The sequence below is a fragment of the Spermophilus citellus genome (assembly GCF_964194105.1).
Source record: "Spermophilus citellus genome assembly, chromosome: 12".
NCBI classification, from domain to species: domain Eukaryota; kingdom Metazoa; phylum Chordata; class Mammalia; order Rodentia; family Sciuridae; genus Spermophilus; species Spermophilus citellus.
Window position 1 is genome coordinate 63,348,971 of NC_138198.1, and position 22,833 is coordinate 63,371,803.

Genomic DNA, 22,833 nt, shown 5'->3' on the forward strand with positions numbered 1-22,833 from the left:
GAGCTTTCGTTGAAATGAGCTTCCTCACCATTGAATGGTTCCCGAAGGAATGGAAACCCACAGTGCCTCCAACTTCATCCTTTAAAAATGGCTAGCTAGATAAATACCATGACATTTTTGAAATTCCCATGACCAGGTGGCACTGGAGAACCTTTGGATGTCCTGTTGCTGATCATGAGTGTACCAGACAGTGCCTTGATTGACTGGGTTTCATGAAAATGGTGTAAAACAGAGATGCCAGTAAGTTGGGGCCTGCTGAGTAGTGGGCCTAGAGCAGTGGTGTGCAGGTGTGTGATAAAACATCTGTGGTGGGGCCATGTGGATCTGCCATTGGGTTCCAAATGGCTTGTGACTGACATGGTGCAGTGAGCAGACCCTTCTATGTAAAGGCATCTTGTTATATGGAGAGGTTTCAGGGCAATGTTCAGAATCAGGTTGCTATGGTCAAGGGGGCAAGCTCTGTGGGATAGAAGCCTGGCTGGTGCATTCTCCTAGGACCTTGACCCACCACACGTGGCAGAACTCCCTCCAGCACTGTGTCCCAGTTGAACTCCTTGTATTTCCTGAAGCAAATTCCAAACTCCCAGTGCAGCAGCAAGAAACACCACGAAAAGTGGAGGATGACCAAATGGCTTCACAGTCCACACACGGAGACACTTAGACCCCAGTGGCCACAGTTTACCTGCAAAGAGAGAATTCAGCACTTCTGCCTCATGTTCATTGGAAAATCAGAAACCATGTCCTCCAGGTCACATAGATGCAGACCTGGTTTGATGGTCTCACTACAAAGGAAGCTAAAGCTCCTGACAACAACATATATTTCAAGTGCCCAACCTCAGAAGCAGTTTCTCACAAAGTCTTTAGGCCAGCAGAGCTCCACGTTTGTGGAGTGTTTACCCTGTCCCTTACTCATGGAAACTAGTCTACCACCTCCAAGGTTGTGAACTCCTGAGCATTTTCCATTCCACATATGTATTCACAGCATTTCTAACTCTTCTCCTCAAATTGTGTCTTACTTATTGTGAAGGTAATGTCAAGGCAATGTTCTGGATGAGAGTGGGAAGATTTTTTTGTAGCACATATTGGCCTACACATTGGATTCATTTTCCTATTTTCCGTTCGAAATACTGAATCCCTGACACTAACCCATACCCTACTAGATTGTGACTACGAATACTAATGTGATGGAGAAAAATAACTCAAACAGAATAGAAATACAGGCAGTTCAGAGCAGGCCTGGTGTATAGTTGGACTGGCCTTTGGCATTATAAAGTGTAGGTGTTATAAATCTAGTCCAATTTAATAGAAATAGTTCTCCATGTGTTTTGAATGTTAACAAATATGTGAATTCCTGTCTCCCTTTCTCTGTAGCCTATTCAGCAACATGCATTTTTACATGCACATATAGAATCCTACCTCCTATCCCACGTCCATTCTTGTGAGGTGGCTGACTTGGCAGATACAAACTGTGAGAAGAGATCACTCCTCCTAAACGCTGTTGGAACTGAGAATTCAACCTCCAGGTGAGCTTCCCACTTGAACAACATGATACATAAATACATGTTCAGTAAAATAAATATTTTTGGATCTGTGGATGATAAATATTTCATGATGAATTTCGATTGGCATATATATTTCTACTCTTTAATGTCTGTGTTTGTGTGTGTGTTTTTCTTTTGTGTATATATATATATATATATATATATATATACACACACACACACACACACACACACACACACACACATACACACACTCTCCAGATTTTTCAAAATATGAAATGTATGTGTCATATTATATACTCCCTAAATTCATTCATGTTCATATATGTGGATTTATAATCAACTTTTCACAAGATTATTCTCAGAAATAGTCATCCACCTGAAATACATATTTGTTTCCTAGTGCTGAAATCCTAATATTTCTACAGTAACTGACCCAGTTTAACATGAATGCAAGTAGATTCCTATGGGACATGATGTGTATTTTGACGGTCATTTTTATTCAACACTGGTACATTACTATTTCTTCAGTTGATGCACATCATAGGATATGTATTTCATCCTCAAGTTCACAAATTTCTAGGCATTTATTTCCCTTTCAATCACTTCCTGCTTCAGAACACATGTATTCCTCCACGTTTCTTGACTGGTCTTTTCATGAGACTTCTTTCCAAACACATTCTTTTCCATTTCCATAATCCCTTGTGAAGCAAAACTCACACCCCCTTCATGGTAAACCATAACCCCAATATCACCATTAGATGTATAACTGGTTAGAATGAATGGTTGTGTATCAATATTAGATTTCCTATATATTTTCAGATATCAATGGAATCCATTATTTAAATTGGAACCTGTTATACTATTTATTCACAGTATGGTCTATTCATGCATTATCTCTATATTCATAGACCCAGGGTACACCTATTTGTACCCCCAAAGGCTAATTTATATGTCTTCAACATATTACTCCCAGAAATGGTGGAAGAAACACTCATGTCACCTGATCTACATATACATTTTATCACAGTGATATTCTGGACACAAAATGCAAAGGTCACACTTATGATTGCACCAAAGCCTCATTGGAAAGTGAGCATGGATTACTAAAAACATCCTTGTCCAGGTTGCCTAATGCTCTCAAATGTCAATGTTATTGGTGACTACACATTTGTTTCTTCCTAAGATGATATATTCAACCTCAACCCTGTTGAAAATGTCTAATCCACTCACTCACTTTATACTTTTCCTGATTTCCTAATGTCTCTATTGATATCTGCTTTCCTACATATGTTCCCCAGTTCATCATTGTGACTGACTCTTCACATGTGCTGACGTTTACATTCACTCTCTAACCTACACCCTATTGCTAAAGAACTTTTGGTCCAAATTGTATACTCACTCTTCTTCCAAAACTTGCCAACTATCTTCCTAATCCTACCTACTATCCCTTTTTGACTGGATGTTCTCTTCTACATTCAATCATCCAAGGTACAAGGTCCCATGCCATTGTATATCGATTTATCTGAGACATCTGTGCAGAAAGTCATTCAAATCTAAGTATCCCAATCAAGGGCCCAATGCCCTTCTGGCCTTCAAATCTTACTTGGATTTCTGTTTTCATACATATATTTCACCTATATATTATTATAAATATCGCAGGTTCCCAATACCATTCTTCATCCAGCAGAGTGATTCCTAAGCCACATCAAACAGGTTCTTAACCCTAACCATACACTCTTCCCTCAATCTAACTTTACAGAAGAGCAGGGACAGAGTGGGTCTTACAATACAGGAATGTGGGGGATCTTCCACCTGCTGAGAACCTCAAAGGTCCATGCAGAAATGATCCCTGGAGAAGATGTAGGCAGCAATGAAGGACCTGAGAGAGCAGAAGTCATCTTCCATGGCAAACAACCTGGTCAGGATGAAGGGATGTGTCTGAATGAGCCTCTCTCTTCTTAATGTAGACAAGATGGACCAAAGCAGGCCTGTGTGGAGAGCTGTTCCTTGGTGCCTATGGTTGATATTCCATTCTAACTTGTGAAGGTGTCACAGGAAGGAGGGGCAGCCTCCATCTCATGGGAGCCTTGGAAGCAACTGTTAGGACACAGTGGTTGCCAAGGCAGTGACCTCATTCAGTTCCTGAAGGAAGTGACCTCACCTCACTTCCTTGGTGATGGAACTCTCTGAACTTGGGATCCAGGAAGCCAGGCACCCAGAGCCAGTCCCAGTCCCAGTCCCAGTGGGCTCACTTGTTTGGATTTACCAAGGACAGAGTCAGTCTTTCTTGGTACCCACTGAGGTGAGGATTGCCAAATGCCAGGAAAGCTCTGCAGAGGGGCCTTTCCTGAGAAAGCAGGTAGTGGCTCACCGCTGGCTCCTGACAACTTCACAGAGTTGGCCAAGGAGGCCAGACGTGAGACAGGACAGGCCCTTTCGGGGGAACATCATATGGCCCAGCAGTCAGACGACACTCCGGGTAGTCACAGACCAACTTGGAAGGAGGTGCCTTTGTGGGTGTGGGTGTGAGTTTGTGGTTTTGTCTCATGTTCTGAGAATAGGTAGGAAAGGCGGTTTGTTTGGTTTGGAGTGGACTGTTTCTAGTAAGGCTTTTGACAAGGCGAGTGTTTCTATGTTTGTGTATCCCACTGTGTCCCTGGTTGTAGACATTAGAAAAGAGAATGCATCAATGGATGTGTCCTGTCTAGTAGAAAGCTTCCCAGCATTCATCCTGCCCAATTTATGAATGGACTGCGGCTTGCCTTATGGATGGGCAACACCTACTATCTTCCTAAGTTCCTGTTTTCTTTCTGAATTCTGGCCACTCTCCAGAATAGGCTCATGGTTTTGTGTCCAAGATATGTACCACCTCCAAGCTCGGTGACATGGCCATGTACTGGATAGTTGAAAGGAATGGTGAGCATCTCAGAAAACTCAGATATCAGTGTGACCAGGAAAGTCTCCCTGGAGAAACCCTGCTTTGGGCCTTTGGCTTACCTATCCTTCTGTGGCCCTGAATGTCAGGAAGGCCTTTGCCTCAGGGCACCCCTTTGTGAAGCCTGAAGAAAACAGTTTTCAAATGGAAATGAATGGGCATCACCTGTGGCTCTTTGCTTAATTGCTTTGCAAAGGGATGTGTCTGAATCAGCCTCTTGGCCCTGTGTGAGGCTGTGGCTTAGATTGTCAGCACCTGGTGGATCCAAAGAAAGATCCCATGTGTGCATCCAAAGCCAAATTGGCACAAAAGCAGTCATCCTGGATGAGGTCTCTCGCCTTCCTCTGTAAGGTTCCTGACCTCCATCAAGTGAGAATAGGGATCCTTTGTGTCAAATGAGTCCTTCAAAGCCATGCAGAGGCTAGCCCATAGGTGCTTGGGTTTTCTCATGACTCCAGGTCACACAAAGAATCTATACCCGGCAGTCAGTAGGCCTCCAATTGGAGAAGTAGAGCAGTATTAAAGGCAGGCCTATTTGATCACTCCAGGTCCACAGGAAGGGTGTCCAGTCCACCCTACATTAGGCAAATGAGAGGCAAGGGAGCTTATTGTGGACACTGTCTTGGGCTGTGCCCCTCATGGAAACCTCCAGCCAGAGGTTATGATGAGTGTCTATATGGAAGAAGATGAGGGCCATGTGGCAGTGTTTTGGTTTGAATTGTGGTGTGGCAGTGGGAAGAGATGACTGGGTCCACCTGGGCTTGAACTCTGGTGTGAGTCCCCTTGGAGACTGAGTTCTGGAACTGACCTCAGAGAAGTATTGCCGTGAATAGTGTCGGGATGTTAGGAGGCCACGCATGAGAGTCGCCCTTGGAAACTGAGATCTAGGCCCAGGCTGGCTTTCCACAGAGCACTGGGAATCTCAGCCCGGATATCACATGATTTTATTCTTAAAGACCTGGCAGCCATCGTGGAGAGTCCAAACACACGTGGACCTCACATTGTAGACCTCAATGGGCCTGGCTTCCTGTGACCTTTTGGCCACTCTTTGGGAAGCCTTGTTTGTGAGAGTTCCCCAGAGCTTTCGTTGAAATGAGCTTCCTCACCATTGAATGGTTCCCGAAGGAATGGAAACCCACAGTGCCTCCAACTTCATCCTTTAAAAATGGCTAGCTAGATAAATACCATGACATTTTTGAAATTCCCATGACCAGGTGGCACTGGAGAACCTTTGGATGTCCTGTTGCTGATCATGAGTGTACCAGACAGTGCCTTGATTGACTGGGTTTCATGAAAATGGTGTAAAACAGAGATGCCAGTAAGTTGGGGCCTGCTGAGTAGTGGGCCTAGAGCAGTGGTGTGCAGGTGTGTGATAAAACATCTGTGGTGGGGCCATGTGGATCTGCCATTGGGTTCCAAATGGCTTGTGACTGACATGGTGCAGTGAGCAGACCCTTCTATGTAAAGGCATCTTGTTATATGGAGAGGTTTCAGGGCAATGTTCAGAATCAGGTTGCTATGGTCAAGGGGGCAAGCTCTGTGGGATAGAAGCCTGGCTGGTGCATTCTCCTAGGACCTTGACCCACCACACGTGGCAGAACTCCCTCCAGCACTGTGTCCCAGTTGAACTCCTTGTATTTCCTGAAGCAAATTCCAAACTCCCAGTGCAGCAGCAAGAAACACCACGAAAAGTGGAGGATGACCAAATGGCTTCACAGTCCACACACGGAGACACTTAGACCCCAGTGGCCACAGTTTACCTGCAAAGAGAGAATTCAGCACTTCTGCCTCATGTTCATTGGAAAATCAGAAACCATGTCCTCCAGGTCACATAGATGCAGACCTGGTTTGATGGTCTCACTACAAAGGAAGCTAAAGCTCCTGACAACAACATATATTTCAAGTGCCCAACCTCAGAAGCAGTTTCTCACAAAGTCTTTAGGCCAGCAGAGCTCCACGTTTGTGGAGTGTTTACCCTGTCCCTTACTCATGGAAACTAGTCTACCACCTCCAAGGTTGTGAACTCCTGAGCATTTTCCATTCCACATATGTATTCACAGCATTTCTAACTCTTCTCCTCAAATTGTGTCTTACTTATTGTGAAGGTAATGTCAAGGCAATGTTCTGGATGAGAGTGGGAAGATTTTTTTGTAGCACATATTGGCCTACACATTGGATTCATTTTCCTATTTTCCGTTCGAAATACTGAATCCCTGACACTAACCCATACCCTACTAGATTGTGACTACGAATACTAATGTGATGGAGAAAAATAACTCAAACAGAATAGAAATACAGGCAGTTCAGAGCAGGCCTGGTGTATAGTTGGACTGGCCTTTGGCATTATAAAGTGTAGGTGTTATAAATCTAGTCCAATTTAATAGAAATAGTTCTCCATGTGTTTTGAATGTTAACAAATATGTGAATTCCTGTCTCCCTTTCTCTGTAGCCTATTCAGCAACATGCATTTTTACATGCACATATAGAATCCTACCTCCTATCCCACGTCCATTCTTGTGAGGTGGCTGACTTGGCAGATACAAACTGTGAGAAGAGATCACTCCTCCTAAACGCTGTTGGAACTGAGAATTCAACCTCCAGGTGAGCTTCCCACTTGAACAACATGATACATAAATACATGTTCAGTAAAATAAATATTTTTGGATCTGTGGATGATAAATATTTCATGATGAATTTCAATTGGCATATATATTTCTACTCTTTAATGTCTGTGTTTGTGTGTGTGTTTTTCTTTTGTGTATATATATATATATATATATATACACACACCACACACACACACACATACACACACTCTCCAGATTTTTCAAAATATGAAATGTATGTGTCATATTATATACTCCCTAAATTCATTCATGTTCATATATGTGGATTTATAATCAACTTTTCACAAGATTATTCTCAGAAATAGTCATCCACCTGAAATACATATTTGTTTCCTAGTGCTGAAATCCTAATATTTCTACAGTAACTGACCCAGTTTAACATGAATGCAAGTAGATTCCTATGGGACATGATGTGTATTTTGACGTTCATTTTTATTCAACACTGGTACATTACTATTTCTTCAGTTGATGCACATCATAGGATATGTATTTCATCCTCAAGTTCACAAATTTCTAGGCATTTATTTCCCTTTCAATCACTTCCTGCTTCAGAACACATGTATTCCTCCACGTTTCTTGACTGGTCTTTTCATGAGACTTCTTTCCAAACACATTCTTTTCCATTTCCATAATCCCTTGTGAAGCAAAACTCACACCCCCTTCATGGTAAACCATAACCCCAATATCACCATTAGATGTATAACTGGTTAGAATGAATGGTTGTGTATCAATATTAGATTTCCTATATATTTTCAGATATCAATGGAATCCATTATTTAAATTGGAACCTGTTATAATATTTATTCACAGTATGGTCTATTCATGCATTATCTCTATATTCATAGACCCAGGGTACACCTATTTGTACCCCCAAAGGCTAATTTATATATCTTCAACATATTACTCCCAGAAATGGTGGAAGAAACACTCATGTCACCTGATCTACATATACATTTTATCACAGTGATATTCTGGACACAAAATGCAAAGGTCACACTTATGATTGCACCAAAGCCTCATTGGAAAGTGAGCATGGATTACTAAAAACATCCTTGTCCAGGTTGCCTAATGCTCTCAAATGTCAATGCTATTGGTGACTACACATTTGTTTCTTCCTAAGATGATATATTCAACCTCAACCCTGTTGAAAATGTCTAATCCACTCACTCACTTTATATTTTGCCTGATTTCCTAATGTCTCTATTGATATCTGCTTTCCTACATATGTTCCCCAGTTCATCATTGTGACTGACTCTTCACATGTGCTGACGTTTACATTCACTCTCTAACCGACACCCTATTGCTAAAGAACTTTTGGTCCAAATTGCATACTCACTCTTCTTCCAAAACTTACCAACTATCTTCCTAATCCTACCTACTATCCCTTTTTGACTGGATGTTCTCTTCTACATTCAATCATCCAAGGTACAAGGTCCCATGCCATTGTATATCGATTTATCTGAGACATCTGTGCAGAAAGTCATTCAAATCTAAGTATCCCAATCAAGGGCCCAATGCCCTTCTGGCCTTCAAATCTTACTTGGATTTCTGTTTTCATACATATATTTCACCTATATATTATTATAAATATCGCAGGTTCCCAATACCATTCTTCATCCAGCAGAGTGATTCCTAAGCCACATCAAACAGGTTCTTAACCCTAACCATACACTCTTCCCTCAATCTAACTTTACAGAAGAGCAGGGACAGAGTGGGTCTTACAATACAGGAATGTGGGGGATCTTCCACCTGCTGAGAACCTCAAAGGTCCATGCAGAAATGATCCCTGGAGAAGATGTAGGCAGCTATGAAGGACCTGAGAGAGCAGAAGTCATCTTCCATGGCAAACAACCTGGTCAGGATGAAGGGATGTGTCTGAATGAGCCTCTCTCTTCTTAATGTAGACAAGATGGACCAAAGCAGGCCTGTGTGGAGAGCTGTTCCTTGGTGCCTATGGTTGATATTCCATTCTAACTTGTGAAGGTGTCACAGGAAGGAGGGGCAGCCTCCATCTCATGGGAGCCTTGGAAGCAACTGTTAGGACACAGTGGTTGCCAAGGCAGTGACCTCATTCAGTTCCTGAAGGAAGTGACCTCACCTCACTTCCTTGGTGATGGAACTCTCTGAACTTGGGATCCAGGAAGCCAGGCACCCAGAGCCAGTCCCAGTCCCAGTCCCAGTGGGCTCACTTGTTTGGATTTACCAAGGACAGAGTCAGTCTTTCTTGGTACCCACTGAGGTGAGGATTGCCAAATGCCAGGAAAGCTCTGCAGAGGGGCCTTTCCTGAGAAAGCAGGTAGTGGCTCACCGCTGGCTCCTGACAACTTCACAGAGTTGGCCAAGGAGGCCAGACGTGAGACAGGACAGGCCCTTTCGGGGGAACATCATATGGCCCAGCAGTCAGACGACACTCCGGGTAGTCACAGACCAACTTGGAAGGAGGTGCCTTTGTGGGTGTGGGTGTGAGTTTGTGGTTTTGTCTCATGTTCTGAGAATAGGTAGGAAAGGCGGTTTGTTTGGTTTGGAGTGGACTGTTTCTAGTAAGGCTTTTGACAAGGCGAGTGTTTCTATGTTTGTGTATCCCACTGTGTCCCTGGTTGTAGACATTAGAAAAGAGAATGCATCAATGGATGTGTCCTGTCTAGTAGAAAGCTTCCCAGCATTCATCCTGCCCAATTTATGAATGGACTGTGGCTTGCCTTATGGATGGGCAACACCTACTATCTTCCTAAGTTCCTGTTTTCTTTCTGAATTCTGGCCACTCTCCAGAATAGGCTCATGGTTTTGTGTCCAAGATATGTACCACCTCCAAGCTCGGTGACATGGCCATGTACTGGATAGTTGAAAGGAATGGTGAGCATCTCAGAAAACTCAGATATCAGTGTGACCAGGAAAGTCTCCCTGGAGAAACCCTGCTTTGGGCCTTTGGCTTACCTATCCTTCTGTGGCCCTGAATGTCAGGAAGGCCTTTGCCTCAGGGCACCCCTTTGTGAAGCCTGAAGAAAACAGTTTTCAAATGGAAATGAATGGGCATCACCTGTGGCTCTTTGCTTAATTGCTTTGCAAAGGGATGTGTCTGAATCAGCCTCTTGGCCCTGTGTGAGGCTGTGGCTTAGATTGTCAGCACCTGGTGGATCCAAAGAAAGATCCCATGTGTGCATCCAAAGCCAAATTGGCACAAAAGCAGTCATCCTGGATGAGGTCTCTCGCCTTCCTCTGTAAGGTTCCTGACCTCCATCAAGTGAGAATAGGGATCCTTTGTGTCAAATGAGTCCTTCAAAGCCATGCAGAGGCTAGCCCATAGGTGCTTGGGTTTTCTCATGACTCCAGGTCACACAAAGAATCTATACCCGGCAGTCAGTAGGCCTCCAATTGGAGAAGTAGAGCAGTATTAAAGGCAGGCCTATTTGATCACTCCAGGTCCACAGGAAGGGTGTCCAGTCCACCCTACATTAGGCAAATGAGAGGCAAGGGAGCTTATTGTGGACACTGTCTTGGGCTGTGCCCCTCATGGAAACCTCCAGCCAGAGGTTATGATGAGTGTCTATATGGAAGAAGATGAGGGCCATGTGGCAGTGTTTTGGTTTGAATTGTGGTGTGGCAGTGGGAAGAGATGACTGGGTCCACCTGGGCTTGAACTCTGGTGTGAGTCCCCTTGGAGACTGAGTTCTGGAACTGACCTCAGAGAAGTATTGCCGTGAATAGTGTCGGGATGTTAGGAGGCCACGCATGAGAGTCGCCCTTGGAAACTGAGATCTAGGCCCAGGCTGGCTTTCCACAGAGCACTGGGAATCTCAGCCCGGATATCACATGATTTTATTCTTAAAGACCTGGCAGCCATCGTGGAGAGTCCAAACACACGTGGACCTCACATTGTAGACCTCAATGGGCCTGGCTTCCTGTGACCTTTTGGCCACTCTTTGGGAAGCCTTGTTTGTGAGAGTTCCCCAGAGCTTTCGTTGAAATGAGCTTCCTCACCATTGAATGGTTCCCGAAGGAATGGAAACCCACAGTGCCTCCAACTTCATCCTTTAAAAATGGCTAGCTAGATAAATACCATGACATTTTTGAAATTCCCATGACCAGGTGGCACTGGAGAACCTTTGGATGTCCTGTTGCTGATCATGAGTGTACCAGACAGTGCCTTGATTGACTGGGTTTCATGAAAATGGTGTAAAACAGAGATGCCAGTAAGTTGGGGCCTGCTGAGTAGTGGGCCTAGAGCAGTGGTGTGCAGGTGTGTGATAAAACATCTGTGGTGGGGCCATGTGGATCTGCCACTGGGTTCCAAATGGCTTGTGACTGACATGGTGCAGTGAGCAGACCCTTCTATGTAAAGGCATCTTGTTATATGGAGAGGTTTCAGGGCAATGTTCAGAATCAGGTTGCTATGGTCAAGGGGGCAAGCTCTGTGGGATAGAAGCCTGGCTGGTGCATTCTCCTAGGACCTTGACCCACCACACGTGGCAGAACTCCCTCCAGCACTGTGTCCCAGTTGAACTCCTTGTATTTCCTGAAGCAAATTCCAAACTCCCAGTGCAGCAGCAAGAAACACCACGAAAAGTGGAGGATGACCAAATGGCTTCACAGTCCACACACGGAGACACTTAGACCCCAGTGGCCACAGTTTACCTGCAAAGAGAGAATTCAGCACTTCTGCCTCATGTTCATTGGAAAATCAGAAACCATGTCCTCCAGGTCACATAGATGCAGACCTGGTTTGATGGTCTCACTACAAAGGAAGCTAAAGCTCCTGACAACAACATATATTTCAAGTGCCCAACCTCAGAAGCAGTTTCTCACAAAGTCTTTAGGCCAGCAGAGCTCCACGTTTGTGGAGTGTTTACCCTGTCCCTTACTCATGGAAACTAGTCTACCACCTCCAAGGTTGTGAACTCCTGAGCATTTTCCATTCCACATATGTATTCACAGCATTTCTAACTCTTCTCCTCAAATTGTGTCTTACTTATTGTGAAGGTAATGTCAAGGCAATGTTCTGGATGAGAGTGGGAAGATTTTTTTGTAGCACATATTGGCCTACACATTGGATTCATTTTCCTATTTTCCGTTCGAAATACTGAATCCCTGACACTAACCCATACCCTACTAGATTGTGACTACGAATACTAATGTGATGGAGAAAAATAACTCAAACAGAATAGAAATACAGGCAGTTCAGAGCAGGCCTGGTGTATAGTTGGACTGGCCTTTGGCATTATAAAGTGTAGGTGTTATAAATCTAGTCCAATTTAATAGAAATAGTTCTCCATGTGTTTTGAATGTTAACAAATATGTGAATTCCTGTCTCCCTTTCTCTGTAGCCTATTCAGCAACATGCATTTTTACATGCACATATAGAATCCTACCTCCTATCCCACGTCCATTCTTGTGAGGTGGCTGACTTGGCAGATACAAACTGTGAGAAGAGATCACTCCTCCTAAACGCTGTTGGAACTGAGAATTCAACCTCCAGGTGAGCTTCCCACTTGAACAACATGATACATAAATACATGTTCAGTAAAATAAATATTTTTGGATCTGTGGATGATAAATATTTCATGATGAATTTCGATTGGCATATATATTTCTACTCTTTAATGTCTGTGTTTGTGTGTGTGTTTTTCTTTTGTGTGTATATATATATATATATATATATATACACACACACACACACACACACACACATACACACACTCTCCAGATTTTTCAAAATATGAAATGTATGTGTCATATTATATACTCCCTAAATTCATTCATGTTCATATATGTGGATTTATAATCAACTTTTCACAAGATTATTCTCAGAAATAGTCATCCACCTGAAATACATATTTGTTTCCTAGTGCTGAAATCCTAATATTTCTACAGTAACTGACCCAGTTTAACATGAATGCAAGTAGATTCCTATGGGACATGATGTGTATTTTGACGTTCATTTTTATTCAACACTGGTACATTACTATTTCTTCAGTTGATGCACATCATAGGATATGTATTTCATCCTCAAGTTCACAAATTTCTAGGCATTTATTTCCCTTTCAATCACTTCCTGCTTCAGAACACATGTATTCCTCCACGTTTCTTGACTGGTCTTTTCATGAGACTTCTTTCCAAACACATTCTTTTCCATTTCCATAATCCCTTGTGAAGCAAAACTCACACCCCCTTCATGGTAAACCATAACCCCAATATCACCATTAGATGTATAACTGGTTAGAATGAATGGTTGTGTATCAATATTAGATTTCCTATATATTTTCAGATATCAATGGAATCCATTATTTAAATTGGAACCTGTTATAATATTTATTCACAGTATGGTCTATTCATGCATTATCTCTATATTCATAGACCCAGGGTACACCTATTTGTACCCCCAAAGGCTAATTTATATATCTTCAACATATTACTCCCAGAAATGGTGGAAGAAACACTCATGTCACCTGATCTACATATACATTTTATCACAGTGATATTCTGGACACAAAATGCAAAGGTCACACTTATGATTGCACCAAAGCCTCATTGGAAAGTGAGCATGGATTACTAAAAACATCCTTGTCCAGGTTGCCTAATGCTCTCAAATGTCAATGCTATTGGTGACTACACATTTGTTTCTTCCTAAGATGATATATTCAACCTCAACCCTGTTGAAAATGTCTAATCCACTCACTCACTTTATATTTTGCCTGATTTCCTAATGTCTCTATTGATATCTGCTTTCCTACATATGTTCCCCAGTTCATCATTGTGACTGACTCTTCACATGTGCTGACGTTTACATTCACTCTCTAACCGACACCCTATTGCTAAAGAACTTTTGGTCCAAATTGCATACTCACTCTTCTTCCAAAACTTACCAACTATCTTCCTAATCCTACCTACTATCCCTTTTTGACTGGATGTTCTCTTCTACATTCAATCATCCAAGGTACAAGGTCCCATGCCATTGTATATCGATTTATCTGAGACATCTGTGCAGAAAGTCATTCAAATCTAAGTATCCCAATCAAGGGCCCAATGCCCTTCTGGCCTTCAAATCTTACTTGGATTTCTGTTTTCATACATATATTTCACCTATATATTATTATAAATATCGCAGGTTCCCAATACCATTCTTCATCCAGCAGAGTGATTCCTAAGCCACATCAAACAGGTTCTTAACCCTAACCATACACTCTTCCCTCAATCTAACTTTACAGAAGAGCAGGGACAGAGTGGGTCTTACAATACAGGAATGTGGGGGATCTTCCACCTGCTGAGAACCTCAAAGGTCCATGCAGAAATGATCCCTGGAGAAGATGTAGGCAGCTATGAAGGACCTGAGAGAGCAGAAGTCATCTTCCATGGCAAACAACCTGGTCAGGATGAAGGGATGTGTCTGAATGAGCCTCTCTCTTCTTAATGTAGACAAGATGGACCAAAGCAGGCCTGTGTGGAGAGCTGTTCCTTGGTGCCTATGGTTGATATTCCATTCTAACTTGTGAAGGTGTCACAGGAAGGAGGGGCAGCCTCCATCTCATGGGAGCCTTGGAAGCAACTGTTAGGACACAGTGGTTGCCAAGGCAGTGACCTCATTCAGTTCCTGAAGGAAGTGACCTCACCTCACTTCCTTGGTGATGGAACTCTCTGAACTTGGGATCCAGGAAGCCAGGCACCCAGAGCCAGTCCCAGTCCCAGTCCCAGTGGGCTCACTTGTTTGGATTTACCAAGGACAGAGTCAGTCTTTCTTGGTACCCACTGAGGTGAGGATTGCCAAATGCCAGGAAAGCTCTGCAGAGGGGCCTTTCCTGAGAAAGCAGGTAGTGGCTCACCGCTGGCTCCTGACAACTTCACAGAGTTGGCCAAGGAGGCCAGACGTGAGACAGGACAGGCCCTTTCGGGGGAACATCATATGGCCCAGCAGTCAGACGACACTCCGGGTAGTCACAGACCAACTTGGAAGGAGGTGCCTTTGTGGGTGTGGGTGTGAGTTTGTGGTTTTGTCTCATGTTCTGAGAATAGGTAGGAAAGGCGGTTTGTTTGGTTTGGAGTGGACTGTTTCTAGTAAGGCTTTTGACAAGGCGAGTGTTTCTATGTTTGTGTATCCCACTGTGTCCCTGGTTGTAGACATTAGAAAAGAGAATGCATCAATGGATGTGTCCTGTCTAGTAGAAAGCTTCCCAGCATTCATCCTGCCCAATTTATGAATGGACTGCGGCTTGCCTTATGGATGGGCAACACCTACTATCTTCCTAAGTTCCTGTTTTCTTTCTGAATTCTGGCCACTCTCCAGAATAGGCTCATGGTTTTGTGTCCAAGATATGTACCACCTCCAAGCTCGGTGACATGGCCATGTACTGGATAGTTGAAAGGAATGGTGAGCATCTCAGAAAACTCAGATATCAGTGTGACCAGGAAAGTCTCCCTGGAGAAACCCTGCTTTGGGCCTTTGGCTTACCTATCCTTCTGTGGCCCTGAATGTCAGGAAGGCCTTTGCCTCAGGGCACCCCTTTGTGAAGCCTGAAGAAAACAGTTTTCAAATGGAAATGAATGGGCATCACCTGTGGCTCTTTGCTTAATTGCTTTGCAAAGGGATGTGTCTGAATCAGCCTCTTGGCCCTGTGTGAGGCTGTGGCTTAGATTGTCAGCACCTGGTGGATCCAAAGAAAGATCCCATGTGTGCATCCAAAGCCAAATTGGCACAAAAGCAGTCATCCTGGATGAGGTCTCTCGCCTTCCTCTGTAAGGTTCCTGACCTCCATCAAGTGAGAATAGGGATCCTTTGTGTCAAATGAGTCCTTCAAAGCCATGCAGAGGCTAGCCCATAGGTGCTTGGGTTTTCTCATGACTCCAGGTCACACAAAGAATCTATACCCGGCAGTCAGTAGGCCTCCAATTGGAGAAGTAGAGCAGTATTAAAGGCAGGCCTATTTGATCACTCCAGGTCCACAGGAAGGGTGTCCAGTCCACCCTACATTAGGCAAATGAGAGGCAAGGGAGCTTATTGTGGACACTGTCTTGGGCTGTGCCCCTCATGGAAACCTCCAGCCAGAGGTTATGATGAGTGTCTATATGGAAGAAGATGAGGGCCATGTGGCAGTGTTTTGGTTTGAATTGTGGTGTGGCAGTGGGAAGAGATGACTGGGTCCACCTGGGCTTGAACTCTGGTGTGAGTCCCCTTGGAGACTGAGTTCTGGAACTGACCTCAGAGAAGTATTGCCGTGAATAGTGTCGGGATGTTAGGAGGCCACGCATGAGAGTCGCCCTTGGAAACTGAGATCTAGGCCCAGGCTGGCTTTCCACAGAGCACTGGGAATCTCAGCCCGGATATCACATGATTTTATTCTTAAAGACCTGGCAGCCATCGTGGAGAGTCCAAACACACGTGGACCTCACATTGTAGACCTCAATGGGCCTGGCTTCCTGTGACCTTTTGGCCACTCTTTGGGAAGCCTTGTTTGTGAGAGTTCCCCAGAGCTTTCGTTGAAATGAGCTTCCTCACCATTGAATGGTTCCCGAAGGAATGGAAACCCACAGTGCCTCCAACTTCATCCTTTAAAAATGGCTAGCTAGATAAATACCATGACATTTTTGAAATTCCCATGACCAGGTGGCACTGGAGAACCTTTGGATGTCCTGTTGCTGATCATGAGTGTACCAGACAGTGCCTTGATTGACTGGGTTTCATGAAAATGGTGTAAAACAGAGATGCCAGTAAGTTGGGGCCTGCTGAGTAGTGGGCCTAGAGCAGTGGTGTGCAGGTGTGTGATAAAACATCTGTGGTGGGGCCATGTGGATCTGCCACTGGGTTCCAAATGGCTTGTGACTGACATGGTGCAGTGAGCAGACCCTTCTATGTAAAGGCATCTTGTTATATGGAGAGGTTTCAGGGCAATGTTCAGAATCAGGTTGCTATGGTCAAGGGGGCAAGCTCTGTGGGATAGAAGCCTGGCTGGTGCATTCTCCTAGGACCTTGACCCACCACACGTGGCAGAACTCCCTCCAGCACTGTGTCCCAGTTGAACTCCTTGTATTTCCTGAAGCAAATTCCAAACTCCCAGTGCAGCAGCAAGAAACACCACGAAAAGTGGAGGATGACCAAATGGCTTCACAGTCCACACACGGAGACACTTAGACCCCAGTGGCCACAGTTTACCTGCAAAGAGAGAATTCAGCACTTCTGCCTCATGTTCATTGGAAAATCAGAAACCATGTCCTCCAGGTCACATAGATGCAGACCTGGTTTGATGGTCTCACTACAAAGGAAGCTAAAGCTCCTGACAACAACATATATTTCAAGTGCCCAACCTCAGAAGCAGTTTCTCACAAAGTCTTTAGGCCAGCAGAGCTCCACGTTTGTGGAGTGTTTACCCTGTCCCTTACTCATGGAAACTAGTCTACCACCTCCAAGGTTGTGAACTCCTGAGCATTTTCCATTCCACATATGTATTCACAGCATTTCTAACTCTTCTCCTCAAATTGTGTCTTACTTATTGTGAAGGTAATGTCAAGGCAATGTTCTGGATGAGAGTGGGAAGATTTTTTTGTAGCACATATTGGCCTACACATTGGATTCATTTTCCTATTTTCCGTTCGAAATACTGAATCCCTGACACTAACCCATACCCTACTAGATTGTGACTACGAATACTAATGTGATGGAGAAAAATAACTCAAACAGAATAGAAATACAGGCAGTTCAGAGCAGGCCTGGTGTATAGTTGGACTGGCCTTTGGCATTATAAAGTGTAGGTGTTATAAATCTAGTCCAATTTAATAGAAATAGTTCTCCATGTGTTTTGAATGTTAACAAATATGTGAATTCCTGTCTCCCTTTCTCTGTAGCCTATTCAGCAACATGCATTTTTACATGCACATATAGAATCCTACCTCCTATCCCACGTCCATTCTTGTGAGGTGGCTGACTTGGCAGATACAAACTGTGAGAAGAGATCACTCCTCCTAAACGCTGTTGGAACTGAGAATTCAACCTCCAGGTGAGCTTCCCACTTGAACAACATGATACATAAATACATGTTCAGTAAAATAAATATTTTTGGATCTGTGGATGATAAATATTTCATGATGAATTTCGATTGGCATATATATTTCTACTCTTTAATGTCTGTGTTTGTGTGTGTGTTTTTCTTTTGTGTGTATATATATATATATATATATATATACACACACACACACACACACACACACATACACACACTCTCCAGATTTTTCAAAATATGAAATGTATGTGTCATATTATATACTCCCTAAATTCATTCATGTTCATATATGTGGATTTATAATCAACTTTTCACAAGATTATTCTCAGAAATAGTCATCCACCTGAAATACATATTTGTTTCCTAGTGCTGAAATCCTAATATTTCTACAGTAACTGACCCAGTTTAACATGAATGCAAGTAGATTCCTATGGGACATGATGTGTATTTTGACGTTCATTTTTATTCAACACTGGTACATTACTATTTCTTCAGTTGATGCACATCATAGGATATGTATTTCATCCTCAAGTTCACAAATTTCTAGGCATTTATTTCCCTTTCAATCACTTCCTGCTTCAGAACACATGTATTCCTCCACGTTTCTTGACTGGTCTTTTCATGAGACTTCTTTCCAAACACATTCTTTTCCATTTCCATAATCCCTTGTGAAGCAAAACTCACACCCCCTTCATGGTAAACCATAACCCCAATATCACCATTAGATGTATAACTGGTTAGAATGAATGGTTGTGTATCAATATTAGAGTTCCTATATATTTTCAGATATCAATGGAATCCATTATTTAAATTGGAACCTGTTATAATATTTATTCACAGTATGGTCTATTCATGCATTATCTCTATATTCATAGACCCAGGGTACACCTATTTGTACCCCCAAAGGCTAATTTATATGTCTTCAACATATTACTCCCAGAAATGGTGGAAGAAACACTCATGTCACCTGATCTACATATACATTTTATCACAGTGATATTCTGGACACAAAATGCAAAGGTCACACTTATGATTGCACCAAGGCCTCATTGGAAAGTGAGCATGGATTACTAAAAACATCCTTGTCCAGGTTGCCTAATGCTCTCAAATGTCAATGTTATTGGTGACTACACATTTGTTTCTTCCTAAGATGATATATTCAACCTCAACCCTGTTGAAAATGTCTAATCCACTCACTCACTTTATACTTTTCCTGATTTCCTAATGTCTCTATTGATATCTGCTTTCCTACATATGTTCCCCAGTTCATCATTGTGACTGACTCTTCACATGTGCTGACGTTTACATTCACTCTCTAACCTACACCCTATTGCTAAAGAACTTTTGGTCCAAATTGTATACTCACTCTTCTTCCAAAACTTGCCAACTATCTTCCTAATCCTACCTACTATCCCTTTTTGACTGGATGTTCTCTTCTACATTCAATCATCCAAGGTACAAGGTCCTATGCCATTGTATATCGATTTATCTGAGACATCTGTGCAGAAAGTCATTCAAAGCTAAGTATCCCAATCAAGGGCCCAATGCCCTTCTGGCCTTCAAATCTTACTTGGATTTCTGTTTTCATACATATATTTCACCTATATATTATTATAAATATCGCAGGTTCCCAATACCATTCTTCATCCAGCAGAGTGATTCCTAAGCCACATCAAACAGGTTCTTAACCCTAAACATACACTCTTCCCTCAATCTAACTTTACAGAAGAGCAGGGACAGAGTGGGTCTTACAATTCAGGAATGTGGGGGATCTTCCACCTGCTGAGAACCTCAAAGGTCCATGCAGAAATGATCCCTGGAGAAGATGTAGGCAGCTATGAAGGACCTGAGAGAGCAGAAGTCATCTTCCATGGCAAACAACCTGGTCAGGATGAAGGGATGTGTCTGAATGAGCCTCTCTCTTCTTAATGTAGACAAGATGGACCAAAGCAGGCCTGTGTGGAGAGCTGTTCCTTGGTGCCTATGGTTGATATTCCATTCTAACTTGTGAAAGTGTCACAGGAAGGAGGGGCAGCCTCCATCTCATGGGAGCCTTGGAAGCAACTGTTAGGACACAGTGGTTGCCAAGGCAGTGACCTCATTCAGTTCCTGAAGGAAGTGACCTCACCTCACTTCCTTGGTGATGGAACTCTCTGAACTTGGGATCCAGGAAGCCAGGCACCCAGAGCCAGTCCCAGTCCCAGTCCCAGTGGGCTCACTTGTTTGGATTTACCAAGGACAGAGTCAGTCTTTCTTGGTACCCACTGAGGTGAGGATTGCCAAATGCCAGGAAAGCTCTGCAGAGGGGCCTTTCCTGAGAAAGCAGGTAGTGGCTCACCGCTGGCTCCTGACAACTTCACAGAGTTGGCCAAGGAGGCCAGACGTGAGACAGGACAGGCCCTTTCGGGGGAACATCATATGGCCCAGCAGTCAGACGACACTCCGGGTAGTCACAGACCAACTTGGAAGGAGGTGCCTTTGTGGGTGTGGGTGTGAGTTTGTGGTTTTGTCTCATGTTCTGAGAATAGGTAGGAAAGGCGGTTTGTTTGGTTTGGAGTGGACTGTTTCTAGTAAGGCTTTTGACAAGGCGAGTGTTTCTATGTTTGTGTATCCCACTGTGTCCCTGGTTGTAGACATTAGAAAAGAGAATGCATCAATGGATGTGTCCTGTCTAGTAGAAAGCTTCCCAGCATTCATCCTGCCCAATTTATGAATGGACTGCGGCTTGCCTTATGGATGGGCAACACCTACTATCTTCCTAAGTTCCTGTTTTCTTTCTGAATTCTGGCCACTCTCCAGAATAGGCTCATGGTTTTGTGTCCAAGATATGTACCACCTCCAAGCTCGGTGACATGGCCATGTACTGGATAGTTGAAAGGAATGGTGAGCATCTCAGAAAACTCAGATATCAGTGTGACCAGGAAAGTCTCCCTGGAGAAACCCTGCTTTGGGCCTTTGGCTTACCTATCCTTCTGTGGCCCTGAATGTCAGGAAGGCCTTTGCCTCAGGGCACCCCTTTGTGAAGCCTGAAGAAAACAGTTTTCAAATGGAAATGAATGGGCATCACCTGTGGCTCTTTGCTTAATTGCTTTGCAAAGGGATGTGTCTGAATCAGCCTCTTGGCCCTGTGTGAGGCTGTGGCTTAGATTGTCAGCACCTGGTGGATCCAAAGAAAGATCCCATGTGTGCATCCAAAGCCAAATTGGCACAAAAGCAGTCATCCTGGATGAGGTCTCTCGCCTTCCTCTGTAAGGTTCCTGACCTCCATCAAGTGAGAATAGGGATCCTTTGTGTCAAATGAGTCCTTCAAAGCCATGCAGAGGCTAGCCCATAGGTGCTTGGGTTTTCTCATGACTCCAGGTCACACAAAGAATCTATACCCGGCAGTCAGTAGGCCTCCAATTGGAGAAGTAGAGCAGTATTAAAGGCAGGCCTATTTGATCACTCCAGGTCCACAGGAAGGGTGTCCAGTCCACCCTACATTAGGCAAATGAGAGGCAAGGGAGCTTATTGTGGACACTGTCTTGGGCTGTGCCCCTCATGGAAACCTCCAGCCAGAGGTTATGATGAGTGTCTATATGGAAGAAGATGAGGGCCATGTGGCAGTGTTTTGGTTTGAATTGTGGTGTGGCAGTGGGAAGAGATGACTGGGTCCACCTGGGCTTGAACTCTGGTGTGAGTCCCCTTGGAGACTGAGTTCTGGAACTGACCTCAGAGAAGTATTGCCGTGAATAGTGTCGGGATGTTAGGAGGCCACGCATGAGAGTCGCCCTTGGAAACTGAGATCTAGGCCCAGGCTGGCTTTCCACAGAGCACTGGGAATCTCAGCCCGGATATCACATGATTTTATTCTTAAAGACCTGGCAGCCATCGTGGAGAGTCCAAACACACGTGGACCTCACATTGTAGACCTCAATGGGCCTGGCTTCCTGTGACCTTTTGGCCACTCTTTGGGAAGCCTTGTTTGTGAGAGTTCCCCAGAGCTTTCGTTGAAATGAGCTTCCTCACCATTGAATGGTTCCCGAAGGAATGGAAACCCACAGTGCCTCCAACTTCATCCTTTAAAAATGGCTAGCTAGATAAATACCATGACATTTTTGAAATTCCCATGACCAGGTGGCACTGGAGAACCTTTGGATGTCCTGTTGCTGATCATGAGTGTACCAGACAGTGCCTTGATTGACTGGGTTTCATGAAAATGGTGTAAAACAGAGATGCCAGTAAGTTGGGGCCTGCTGAGTAGTGGGCCTAGAGCAGTGGTGTGCAGGTGTGTGATAAAACATCTGTGGTGGGGCCATGTGGATCTGCCATTGGGTTCCAAATGGCTTGTGACTGACATGGTGCAGTGAGCAGACCCTTCTATGTAAAGGCATCTTGTTATATGGAGAGGTTTCAGGGCAATGTTCAGAATCAGGTTGCTATGGTCAAGGGGGCAAGCTCTGTGGGATAGAAGCCTGGCTGGTGCATTCTCCTAGGACCTTGACCCACCACACGTGGCAGAACTCCCTCCAGCACTGTGTCCCAGTTGAACTCCTTGTATTTCCTGAAGCAAATTCCAAACTCCCAGTGCAGCAGCAAGAAACACCACGAAAAGTGGAGGATGACCAAATGGCTTCACAGTCCACACACGGAGACACTTAGACCCCAGTGGCCACAGTTTACCTGCAAAGAGAGAATTCAGCACTTCTGCCTCATGTTCATTGGAAAATCAGAAACCATGTCCTCCAGGTCACATAGATGCAGACCTGGTTTGATGGTCTCACTACAAAGGAAGCTAAAGCTCC